This window comes from Stegodyphus dumicola, chromosome 11, assembly GCF_044657685.1.
Source record: "Stegodyphus dumicola isolate Sdum_Otavi_A_Nest chromosome 11, ASM4465768v1".
NCBI classification, from domain to species: Eukaryota; Metazoa; Arthropoda; class Arachnida; order Araneae; family Eresidae; genus Stegodyphus; species Stegodyphus dumicola.
This window is the reverse complement of record NC_140778.1, coordinates 123023903-123037807: the sequence shown is the minus strand read 5'-3', so window position 1 is coordinate 123037807 and position 13905 is coordinate 123023903. Positions and strand designations below refer to the sequence as shown.

General features: G+C 31.7%; 1 protein-coding gene across 3 annotated transcripts in view; it reads left to right on the top strand.

Moving 5' to 3' along the window:
- The window catches only part of Upf2 (UPF2 regulator of nonsense mediated mRNA decay), an 89544-nt gene extending 85601 nt beyond the window's left edge, over positions 1–3943 (top strand). For all 3 annotated transcript variants that reach the window (XR_015044131.1, XR_015044132.1, XR_015044130.1), the window contains exons 40-41: positions 788–919; positions 3647–3943. The gene's annotated coding sequence lies outside the window, so the exon portion shown is untranslated. The remainder of the gene's footprint in view (positions 1–787; positions 920–3646) is intronic.
- Positions 3944–13905: the final 9962 nt, after the last annotated feature.

Genomic DNA, 13905 nt, shown 5'->3' with positions numbered 1-13905 from the left:
TTACCAGTGGCCTGTAGAAGCTGCATCTATCATATTATATAGCATGCTGTTTATAACATACTACTGTCTGATTTATTAGCAAACTTTCCAGTTGAATATGAAAACTGGATTGAATTTCTGGACAGTTCCATATGAAAGCTGATTTGAGGTTGAATTAATCTTGAAAAAGATTTGAGATTTGAATACCCAAATCTTGCTTTTTTTTTTTTTTTTTTTTTTTTTTTTTTTTTTTTTTTTTTTTTAAGAATATGGCATTTTATATGTAGTGTTATGTTAATTCCTGAAATAATCTTTCCTGTACACTTGCTTTAAAAAGTTTCTTTAACCCTTCTTCTTCGGGCATTACAAATTTTATTGTTTCAGTGTTCCCCAGAATGTCATGAATAAGCAGTATTTTCTTGATTATAATTCCAAAATTATGCTTTCACTTTGTTCATGAACTTCTTTCAATATACATCCAATTATTTATTTATCAGGAACTGACAGAAATTTTCATATGAAACAGATGAGAAGGCCATCTTTCGATACAGAGTTTTAGATCCATAACCCGTAAAGTGTTTAAAAATCTGAACTGTTACTCAAATATATTTTGTCAAGTTATATTGTAAAAATGTACCTCAAGATTCAAGTGTTTTAATTGTGTACTTTATTTACTAAATTTCATTTATATACTTTATAAATATAGGCATAATTTCAAAAAAACTGTGTTTTTAAATTTGCTATTTAAACATTTCTTGTAAAATTACAATCTATTCATAAACTGCATGCAATTTTATTTTATTTTTAGGTAGATATGTTGTCTGTTTTCACCAACTACCAAATGATCTGGAAAACTTGTTTCATTGCTGACATTTTTTAATCATTTTCCATTTAACTGTATGAGGAAAAAAAGACGATATTTAAGTGTTAGGAACAGAGTGTAAGTGTATGAATACTTCTTATTTTCTTTCTGAGAGCAATTTTTTTATTTTTTGTTTTAGTGAAAATTGTCAATTCACTTCAGTTACTGAAAGTTTGTCAAAATTAGTGTAATGCGTTATTTATAGCATTGTCAATTCCAATTTAGTATTGCTTTTTGTTGTATCAATTTGTATATTGTCTGACTGCTTTAACTTTTATTCTTATTATATTTCATTTAGTTTTTTTATTTCCTTGTACAAATTAAAGGAAGTATTTTAATTGCAAAAAATTTTGGGTATCATATTTCATTTTTTAATAAATTTGAAGCAATCTCTCATGCTGATAAAAAGATTTAATGTATTTAGTACCTGGACTTAAAGTCCTTTTGAGTGGCTAAAATTCTTACCAAAAAAACAAAAAGTTCAGTGATTTCAGTGTTGTAAAAATTAAATTCCAACTCTCACAATTTATTACCATCATAACCATTGTCAAAACTTATTCATATACCCTTCAGTTAGCCAGGACTCAGTGCTCCCATACTTATCACAGCTTGTGTACTTATTCTTCAACTCATTGGGGTTTGCAAACATCCCCATCATTACAAGTTGCACTGCAATTGCAATTTCAAAATATTATGCTGCTGCATAGCACAGGCATGAAAGTTTTCGCGGAATTCCGCTTTTTTTAACGTCACCCGGGCTGTTTCTGAGATAGATGCAGAACCGTTGAGAAATCGCAACCTGCAAATGTGGGGGGGGGGTAAATGGAGGACATGCTCTCTCTCTTGCTCTTTTCATTGTAAAAAAAAACTTTACATCATGCCATCGTATAATATTATGCCGGGTTAGTGATCAAACGCGGGCACCGCTTCTTGCGAACTTTTCAAGTTTACCTGAGCCGAGATCGCGAAATACGTTGTTTCGCATCAAGGCGAAGTAGGTGGGGCTTATGTGGAAAGGCGGAACTAGATGCATACGAATATCAAATCAAAGGACCAAGGAAGGGTTCTGTTACGGGGCTCTTAGGCATGTAGCCTTTATTCCCACATCGTCAAAGAATTATCTTTATCGCCAAAAAGAGGGTTTCGCAAAGACGTAAATTTAATGCCAAAATGTTAATTTAAAAAAAAGTAACTGCCTTCCACAGTGAAAAAACTGAAGGACTTAATTTAAACACTGAAGGACTTAATTTAGTAATTTTGGTGTCGAATAAGGGCCAGAATCAATTTGGAGTGGTTACATCATGAATTTTGAAAAGCATCTGCAAGCAACCTTCAAACGAGAGCTGACTTCAATAATTTCAGCGATCGGTGCTGACGCCATCTGTCGGACATATGGATAACCACTTGCATTCTCCAGTACACAAAACTCTATGTAAAAGTTTAAGGAATGCTCATAAACTGTACAAAGAAGAGTTAGAGATAGAAAAGGAGGAGCGAGAATCTAAAAAAAAAAAAAAGAAAGAAAGAAAGAAAAGGCAATTAAACATTGCAGAAAATAAAGAAGAAAATAAAAAAGTATCAATGGATTGTATAAAAGCTGCTGAAAAAGAAATTGAGACTAGCTCGCAAACGGAAATTAGAAAAGTTGGCTGCAAAACTCGCAAAAAAGAAAAAGCTTTTTCCCTAAAAATTTTTAATCAGGATCGAGTGAGACTGAGACAAAATAGTTATTTTTTGTATTCCTCCTTTAACTATATGTTATTTTGTAACTATATTATCTCATATGACTACTTTTTCTGGTGTTATATAAAGTACTGTTTATTGAGCTAAAAGTGAAGATAATTGAAAGCTATATATAAAACTATATAACAGTTATATATATATATATATTTATCTCTAAAACTTGTCATTGCCTGAAAATGGGCAGTAATCTATAACATAAATATGTATATTAGTGTGTTGTAATGTTGTGTACAGTATTCATGTATCAACTGTTAAATTAAGTTACATAAAGAGCATCTTAAAGAAGGTTAATTCATTACAATCTCTTGGTGATTTGTTTTTTTTTTTTTTTTACTTTTTATATTAAAAGGTTGATATTTTATTATTATTATTATTATTATTATTATTATTATTATTATTATTTTTAGGTTGCGCTTGCACAATTAGTTTTTGTGTAATTTTATGTCTGCGTGTTGTTCAGCTTTTTTTTGCCAACTTGCACTTTCATGCCTGATAGTAGGAGATGATTATGTAGCAGGGTTGTTTTTGCTCAAAAAAGATACAGCATATTTAGCACCTAGATTTGGACAGTTGGTAAAGTGCTTTTGTGTGAATAAAAAAATATGCAATTTAATCCTAAGGTTGGTAGAAATATAGCACTTCTGACAGTTTACATCCAAGTTTTCCGGATACATTTTATATATTTAAATTTGCATTTATTACTAATTTACTTCTACTCTGTCATATTATATTTCATATATTCCACATGAAATGGAAATTAAAAAACATATGCAGAAAATAATTATAATTTTCTGGTATCCTAAAAAAAAATTTCTCTCAGTAAGTATGCTTCTCTGGAAAGGAAATGTTATCTCTTTAAATAGAACTAAATGTAACTGTGTAAAATTAATCTTGTATTTTACCTCTCATTTGGGAGTGGGAGAAAACTGTATGTTAGAACTGAACAGAATGTTCATTTTCCAGAGCAGTCAAAACAGCACTCAAATTAATTTTATATATGAAAGTAAAATATTAATAATTAAATATCATTTAAATAAAGTTTTTATTTATTTATTTTAACAGAATGAGGCTTAGGAACAGAAATGCATGAAAACACTTTTCTATGGATCACAACTGCTGTTGGAGATCATTGAATTACAACTGTTTCAAACACTTCTGTATTACCAGATCATAGGAAGTTGGCTATCATGATTCTGCATCAAAATTGTTCCCATTGACATGCTGAGAGAAGTCATTCATCATGTCCAGAACATTTTCATTTTTTTAAAACCTGAATTTCAAGAGCTATGTAAATTATGTGATTTATCTTGTACAGTTTTCATTAGGGAAAAAAAAATGTAATAAATTTTATTTATTTGATATGTTTTAAATATATAGTTTTTTTTTTTTTTTTTTTTTTTTATCACATTATTTTCCTCTATGTCCTTCAAAGTATTCTGCTTAAGTCAGTTTGTTGGCTTTTGTGTGCCAGATTACAGATTATATATATGTAGGGCATGAAAATTAAGTATCCATATTTTATCAAGCAGATAAATTGTTGAATGCTGGTAGTTCAGATTCAAGTCTTAGTGAACAGGTGGGCTTGTGTTACACGTGGAAAAAACATGAATGTTTTTATGATTTTTTCCATGCATAACAATATGAACGAGTTTCCATTAGAAACCTTCCATGAAAGTAGCCCTTTCCTTTGGCCGATGGCCTTGAGTGCTCTGCCGTAATCAAGTCATCCAATCCAATTAGGGGCAAAATAACATGAGGCCTTTGCTTCTTGATCCATCTCATTGTAAAATGTAGCCTGTCAATTATTACCGATGTTCAGTTATTACCGATTAAAAGGTAGTATTTTAATCGCTAATAATTGAACAGCTGTTAAAATCCATAGTAAATGAACAGAAGTGTGAAATGAAAACACAGAGAATATGCAGGTAGTTAGTTCATCAAAGAAGAAAACTTCTCTTAAAGGGCAGAAAAGTATTCGTGATGAGCCTTGCAGTAGCAGGCCAATGATCTTCTGCCAAGCTGTTCAGACTATCATCGACTCTGAATAAAACAAATTTTCATCTGGCTGCCATCTGACACTGAAATTGGCTGCACGTTGCTACAAAATGTTTTCATCGATGATGTATATTACTGTTAAGTTTGTACAGTGAGTGCCTCATTTAATAACTGCTTAGTTTTTATCAATAATTTCTTAGATTTATTCAAAAATGAGGAAAAGCCAATATCATGGTGGTTAATAAAATCTGGGTTCATTATTTATCTTTTAGGACTAAATGCTAATATCTGGATGTAGCAAAAGTCACATTTGGCTAAGAAGATAAAAACCACATTCTTCTTAATTTAGATTTCACAATTATTATTATCTTATTCCTCTTAGAGAAAACTTAAGTTTCTACCATGCTTATAATAGAAAATTCATAATAAAGTTTCTGAATACTGAATACTTTACAAATCACCTAAATTTAAAAGATTGTTTTTCATGTAATCTTAAAGATAATACTTCTTAAATTACCATTACTACAGCACTCATTTATTAACATTTAAATAAGGGGAAAAACAGTTTTCTATTATTGTAATTATTATTATTTTAGTTCATTGAAAATTTTCTTTGCCAAACTGGCTTTAAAAAGTATTTTATATATTTTGTCTTTGTCCTAATATATTTTATATAAAAATTTTATATTTAATATTTATAATAAATATTTACAATTTTTAATTTTGTATTTATTCTGTCTAATTCCTTTTTACAAATTTTAAAATTATTATCAATTGTTATGATGCACTTAGATGAATTTATGAAATGTAGCATATTTTCAAGCATATACTTAACATCAGATTAAACTTTATAAACTATTTAAAATGGTTAATTTTAATGCTATAATATGCGGTCTACATAAAATATAAAAGCATCAGCACTTAACTGTAAAATGTTAAATGGGTAATTTAAATTGTAATAAAAGCTGGAATTATCTGGAACACTTGAGAAATGCCAGATATGTGAAAATTTTGGATATTTGAGCGTATAAATAATGCAGCTCACAACAGAAAAATCATACGAATGGAAGAAGAAATTCCTGTCTAAAATTATAAAGCATCATCTTGTTTTGTTATCAACTTGAATATCAAAAACCTACATTTAAAATTAAGGGAGAAATGTATTTCAGAAGTAAAAGCCAATGTTTGAGCGTTTTATCTGATTATGAAATCCTGTTGAACCATGGAAGTTGGTGGTGATGCTGCCAAATTCATGCCAGTCATTCCAGTAAAAAATTTAAAGAGTAAAAACCAATATGATCTGCTTGGATCCTAAATTCTGCTATCTCCTTAATTCTAAAAAATTTGTTATTTGGTACTTCTCTAAATTCTACAAATTTACCTTCTGGTGTGAGTGCACCAGCCTTGAAGAACAGATAGTTCTGTGTTTAGTTATCTAATAAACAAATATTTATTATGAATCTAACATATAAACATAAAACTGGTTATCTTAAGTTTTCATATTTTATCATTATTGTTTATCCATTTTCAAATAAAATCACATATGCAAACTTTTCTTTGTGCCCTGATCCAGTAACTTTGAAATGCTCCACTGCATGGTGTTAGGTAGAAGAAAGGTCCCAAATTTTAATAATTTTTTCAAAATGATAGGGAAATCGGATAAATAAGCAGCTATATCGTTCTTTAAAAAACCTGAACCAGGTTATCAAGCTACTGTATCAAGAACTAAAAGAGTTCACAAAAACTATGGTAAAGATCTTGTAACTGTGTTGTAGCGTCACACTTATTCATTATTGATGCTAAATCACACTATATGTGATAATTAGTGATTCTGTGTGTTTACATACTTTATTTAAGGGCAGGGGGGTTTTAAAAGATTCCAGTTAGTTCCATAACCAGGTAGTCAGGCTCTTACTGTACTACTACCACTTAGAATACTGTATTACTAACTGTCACTTTATATGTATATGTTTCTCAGATAGGTAAATATTGTTGTAAAAATTTTGGAAAACTGGAAGCATGCCTTTCTTTCAGCAAAGGAAGTACTTTAAGGGTATGATATTATATGTGGATGCCATATGTAATTTGGGGGGAAGATATTATATACAAATACAGTTTTATATGGCATGGGGCAATATATTGATTGGAAATGGTTAAGTTAATGTGACGTTATAGCTGTAGAAATCTATAGAAAAATTAGATTCTGTTGAAGCGGTTCCCTGACTAAAGCCCACAAAAAAATTCCCCACTGTGACAAATACCTACACCAATGAAAGCAAACATAATGAAAAGGCCAATATGGTTTTTATAACTATAAAATGTATTTATAATTTTAGTTACAGTAAATGAAGTATTCAGATCTGAATTTTAATGATAAAAAAAAATGTCTGTATATTTTATCACTACTTTATTTGTTTATTTTATTAGGTACAAAGCAAAATTTTTGTTCTCTGAATAAGGGATTAGCTATAACATTTCAAAGATAAATCTGCATTTTATTATTTATTTACTTATTTAATTTTGGTATGTGTATGTGAGAATGAAAGATATTGTGAAGTTCCTCAGATGCTATTTTTAAAGAAATATGTCTGAGATTAAATATAGTTATGTTTCATTATTAAAACTATTAACTTTTTAATTGAAAAACACTTGAATTATATTTTCTTCCTTTTTAGTTTTTAACATAGTTAAAACAGTTTTATTTAATTAAACACAATGAAAACTTGGTTAAGAGATATTTAATTCTTTAATTTAGACTGAGCTTATTATCAAAGTTTAAACATATTTCTTATTGAAAGCTTTTTTGAATGTAACAATTATAATTTGTTGATTTTCTAGAGCTACTTTCTTTTAGATTTGAATAAATTAAAACTGTGAACTGACACTCTATCAGAAAATTAATTCTGTGTGTAACTCCTTAATCTTTCAACTACAGCGGTTTGGAATATAAGTGTTTCTAATTTTCATTTTATCTATTTATTTATTTGGGGGGGGGAGGGAACATCTCTTATACTTAGAATTGAATGTATCTACAAATTTAAGTACAGTAACTTCAACCTATAGTAATAAATATGTAGCATGTAATTAGAGTTTGTGAAGATTACAAATAACTATTTGTATAATAACTTCCAATAAAATTTTGTAACTATATGAATATATATTTATAGGCATCAGATTCAAAGTTCATCGTTTTTAGATTCTAACTATACAAATTATATAAATTCATCATTCATTAATAGTATTATGTATAGTAATAGAAAATTAGTATTAATGTTTCAAATTGTAATTTTTTAATAATTTGTCTTGCATTTGCTGTATATTTGTTAAAGACATATGGATATCAGTTATATAACATGAAAAATATACAGAAAGCAGTTAATTGTATATAAAAGCTGATTGTGAAAAAAAATTGCAGTTATATTGCTCTTATATCTTCTAAGAGATCACGTTTTGAAAGAGAACTGTATTGTTTTTAAAACATCAATAAACATTGGCAGTGAATATCACATTTCTAAAACCACAACATCTACAGAGCTTGAAAATCCTTTAAAACCGTGAATGATCATGTTTATAGATGGCTCACTATATTTTTAATAAAAGATTTATATCTTAGTTGTGACTTGCTACGTTGCGTATTCAGAAACTAAGTACCGTTTCATTCTAGTGCCGTCGCAGCGCTGTGGTAGGCATCCCGCGCATGCGCACCAGTCTTTCTTGTTCACTGACTTTCAATTGTCGCCATTTTGGTTGCTCTATGTTGTGTTTTCAGTTTGCTGTGCACATTCAAAATGTTTAAGACAATTAGTTCTCTTGCTGACTGTGAGATTCGTGCCATGATTAAATTTTTGAATGTGAGGAATGTTAAACCGGCCAAAATTTATCGTCAAGTGACAGAAGTTTACGGTGAATACGCGATTAGTGATGGAATGGTGAGAAAGTGGGTAAGAATGTTTAATGCAGGTCGAACAAATGTCCACGCCGAGGCTCGGAGTGGTCGGTTGATTTGGTAAGGAAAGTTGATGAAGCAATTCATGAGAACAGATGCTTCACAATGACAACTCTTTCAGAGGCATTTCCACAAATTTCACATACTGTTTTGTTCGAAATTGTGTCTGACCGCTTGAATTATCGCAAACTGTGTTCCCGATGGGTTCCAAAAATGCTCACTGATGTTCACAAAACAAAGTGATTTGGTAATGCCCTGACATTTCTCACACGGTACAGTGATGAGGGAGAAAACTTTTTAAACCAAATTGTGACAGGTGATGAAACTTGGGTGTGTCATTTCACACCAGAATCGAAACAACAATCGATGGAGTGGAGACACACTCATTCTCCGAAAAAACAAAAGTTCAAAGTGACAATGTCATCACAAAAAATCATGTGCACTGTCTTCTGGGATAGGAAAGGCGTTTTGCTTACTGAATTTCTTCCCAGAGGTGAAACCATTAATGTGGCACAATATTGTGAGACTTTAACAAAACTAAGGCTTGCCATTCAAAACAAATGAAGAGGAATGCTCAGTAAAGGAATTGTGTTGCTCCATGACAATGCTCGGCCCCATACTGCTGGTGTCACTCAATCGTTAATTAGACAGTTTCATTGGGAGCAGTTCGATCACCCGCCGTCCGACTATCATTTGTTCCTGCACATGAAGCGCGAGCTTGGTGGCTAGCGCTTTATATATGACGATGACACGAAAAATGCTGTGGAGTCGTTGTTATCGAAACTGGCAGGAAGTTTCTTTGACGATGGTATACAAAAACTGGTCATCCGCTATGACAAGTGTTTGATCATTGGCGGAAACTATGTTGAAAAATAGTTTGAGACATGTATTTTCATGTAAAAATAAAATTGCATTCGAAAAAATTGTTTTACTTTTTTTTTTTTCAAAACGGTACTTTTTTCCCGAATATGCCTCGTACATTTTGATTTTCTGTCAAAGCAGAGGTACAGTGGTTCAATTGCTTTAGAAATATGTAAAATTAAAAAAGAAATGGACACTATTTAACAAAAAATGGAACTAGATTCAAAAACGCACGTCTTGAACATGCCTGAAATTTAATATTCTGCTCAGAATAAATTTATCTAAAGGAAATGTTAACAAATATTAGAACTCAAAAATTAAATCAGATCAAAGCAGTAAGGGTCATTTCATCTTACCATGTCTTCTCAATCATAAGGTGACATTTCGAACAGCGAATGAAACGAGAAAGAGAATAGATGTGGACGAAACGACACTATTATGAACTGGGCATGAAAAGAGAAAGGACAAAATGGCACTAAGCCAAGGGAAGAGTTGCCTTTGTGGAGGACTTTCTAAAGGAAACTGGCTCATATACACGTTACACAAGTAACCATGAAAACGCCAATGTAGTCATCCTTTCCACTGGAATAAAAACCACGGACTGAACTACCAGCGTTCAGCATTTTTATCGCTTGGCCCCTGGTGAGTCTTGTTGCCTACATGATAGCTAAAAAAAACTGCCTGACTGGTGCTTTCTTAATGTGCAGCTTTTATTTCATTTTTTATTCATGTAATTATTTATTTTTTTCCGCTATTTGAACTTTTTCTCAGATTTTTTTTCAAAGGAACGATGTCTAGAAAAGGTGAGATTTGTTCTACCAATCAATTTCTTTTGGCACCTTTAAAATGTAATATATGTAAGTTGTTATACATGCCAGCTTATCTCAACAAATGCTCAAAATTTTTTTTCTTTTGAAAACAGTAGAATTTTTTTTTTTTTTATATATATATATATAACTTAACCCTAATATAATGTAGAATTTTACTTAATTTTATATATGAATGATAACTTCAAGAATGGAAATAACTAATGAGTTATAAGGTCTAATTGCTTACAAGAGCATGCAAAGTGTTAATAACCTTCTGCTGCTAGTGACTTCACTAGTTAACAAGGCTTACCAGCAGCCAAACGGTAAATTCAAGGAACACTGGTAGTTCAAACGGAGGTTTGAATCTCGTGAATGGGCTGGCTGCATGGGTGTTTTCATGTATTTTATCATGTGTAATGTGTAAACAAGCCACTTTCTCTTGGAAAATCTTCCACGAAGACATTCCTTCCCTCAGTCAGACAGCCCTCAAGGCTTTGCCATAATCACATAAACCAAACCAAACTAACAAATCAACATGGTGTTCAGTAGCAAGAGAAAAAGGATGAAGGATGAAACATTTTATTCAACAGAACCGTTTACAAGAGGGCACCTTGTGCTTAACATATAGACCACTGCTTGCAGTATTATGTTATACAGTCAAAAGTTGTTAATTCGAACTCGTCGGGACTTCAGCGATTTCGGATTATAGATCAGTTTAAATCTGGTAAGATGGCATGCAGAAATTATAAAATTAAAAATATGAAACTGTAATTTATGAAATAAAGAACAATTATGATCTAAAGGGTATCAAAATTTACAAAAAGAAAAAGCTTAATATTTATTTGTTTACTTTATTAAACATTTCTTTCAATGTAAGTTGTTTAAGTTGCTTTGTTTCATGTGATACTTTCTCTGTAATTCCATTAAACAGACATAATTTCTTGTTTAGTTACAAAGTTCCGCTGTTCAAGTACTATAATTGCTGTGTCGAGAATACCGACTAATTTGTCAATCAAAATTTTTTCGTTTTCAATAACCTGTGTCACTTTCTTCACTATCGGAAGCCAATTATAATGACGAGGAACTTGATTTAAATCATATCAGAGTACATCGAGATGAAATTCTACATTTAGTAAGGAATTCTAAGCCAAATAAAATAAAAACATCTGCCTTGAAGATAAGGATAGTGCTGACAGATAAACTTCCAATTCATTGCGCGCCGCATCATTTCCCTCCCCCTGCAGAGCAGCGTGAAATTGATAAACATATTTTGGAATGATTAGATAATCAAAGCATATGCTTTTATCCATTTTTTGCAGCAATTCCACTTTCTGTTTAATGGATCCTTTGTAGATCCTTTACATAATAGTAAATATATATCGGAAATTCTATTTGACATAATCGAAAGTTCAAGTTTACTTTTATAAAATTGCTCTAACAGTCTGCAGAAAATAATAAGCCAGATCCAATTTGAAGATTGAGGAACAACGCAATCTGCAACATTAACTGAATTAGATAATTTTAGCTTATACCGTCTGTTGCACATTAAACGCGCCTGCGTAAACATATTATGCGCATGCGCGCACGCATATTCACAGCCGTAAAGGCCTTTTCGCACACGTGAACGCGCACTGCGTCGATGCGACGCATGTGCAGAAAGTTTATAGCTTTGAGGTACGGATTATGGGTGTCTGAATTAACGACTTTTGATTGTAGTTATATAGTTGTACAGATGCATGTTTTATAGTGTTATCTATTGTAATGGATAAAGGCATCATGTTTCAACCATTACATATCGCAGTAGATACAGGTGTGATGTTCCCACATTACAAATCACTTTTGCAAACATGGCATGTTTACATCAGTGTTTATTGTCAAAAATTAAGTTAGAACCATAAAATTGTTTACAAAGCTTACTTCATTCTACATATTTATGCTTACTGTGTACATTTAAGTATAGTTGTGCTGATACTTTAGCAACTCAGTTTTGAAGAATGAGTTGCTAAAGTATCAGTACAACGATACAAAAATACTTAAATTGTTGTATTGCTACTTTAACAACTGAGTTGTCAAAATATTATTGCATGCGTACGGGTTCGTAATAGATTGAATGCACAAGTCCGATGAAAGGTCAACAAAATTTATTCTTATCACAAGAAATAAAGAAAAATGCTGAAACTTTTCCTCACAGATATTCATATAATATCACACAGTAGTTATATTTTAAACTACTAAAACATTAAATAGAAAACAATTGAAAATTCAGAGAAAGCTAATCCGATCTCACTTCGAAATCGCTACAATTAACAACAAAAACAGTAAAAAATTGAATTGATAGGTTTTTCTCCGGCTTCTATAAGCTTTTTAATCAGTTACGAGAGGCTTCTTGTAATTTCTTGAATTTTCTGGAAAGCAAAAAAGTAGAATCACGGTTACAACTAACACACAACTGCATCATTTCAATTTAAATATAAAATACGAGATATCTATTTATTAAATGTATGTGCTCCTGTATTTTTACTTTTTCAGCATAGCTTTCTCTTAAAATTCGTCACGCACTGCATTACGCAGGGAAATAAAACAATTTTAACTAAATTCTACCAAAAATAGCAAATTAAATACAAAATCTGTAACAATATTGAGTTGCTAAAGTATCAGCACAACTGATAACCTTAACAATAAATAATAGGTAATAAATTAAATAATAGAATTAAAGTTTAGACTAACAAACTTGCTTAGACAATTAACTTGATGGCACGCTTTATGCAATGGCTAAAGCCTGATAGCAGAAGTTGACATATCCAGTACTCGCATTCCCTTTCAATCTCAAAAGCTTCGCCATACTCTTAACTCATTTGCATCCTAAACACGTTTATCCACTAACTTGTTTACGTTCTGGTGAGGAAGCGCAAAGTAGAATTGATAGAACAGGTTGAAATAATGCATAACGGGAATACTATTTTCACCCTCCTTCCAGCATGCATTCATGGTGTAACGGTTAGTACACTCGACGCATATTCAAGAGGTTCAGGTTCGAGTCCTGGCGAGTGCATTGCTTCTCCAGCATCAAAAAAGCTCAAATGAGTCTACAGTGGCGCCCGAACTTAAAAAAAAAAAGGTCGTTGATGATGATTCTTCCCCACCAGGTTTTGCCGATTGGGTCCCCCTAATCTCCAGTTGCTCTTTAAAAGGGCAAGTATTTAAGGTAATTTTTTCCTCCTTCCAGCGTGCTTTCATGATGTAGCGGTCAGCACGCTCGGCATGTATTTGAGAGGTCCAGCTTCGAGTCGCGGCAAGGCCATTGCTTATTTTTCATGTCTCTCACATTAAAAAAACATGTTATGACTCTACAGCAAGGATGTCAAACGCGCGGCCCGCGGGCCGCATGCGGCCCACAACAAATATTTTTGCGGCCCGGCCAATATATCGGCAAATAATAATATAGAATAATAAAATAACATAACATATCGACGAAGAAAAAAATGAAATGTTTACTGCTAAGTAATTAACGATAATTTATTCAGTGTTGTTAGATTACTCACAGCGAGCAAAATTATTATCATAATTAAACAATAACATCAATAATTTAACATCGACTGTTTAAAAACACACACTACTTAAATTACAAATGCGTGTGAGTAGCTTGCGTTCAGCTACCTTCGGCGTTTGGGGGACACGTGCACTCAGAACTTGTACGCATCCCCCGATAG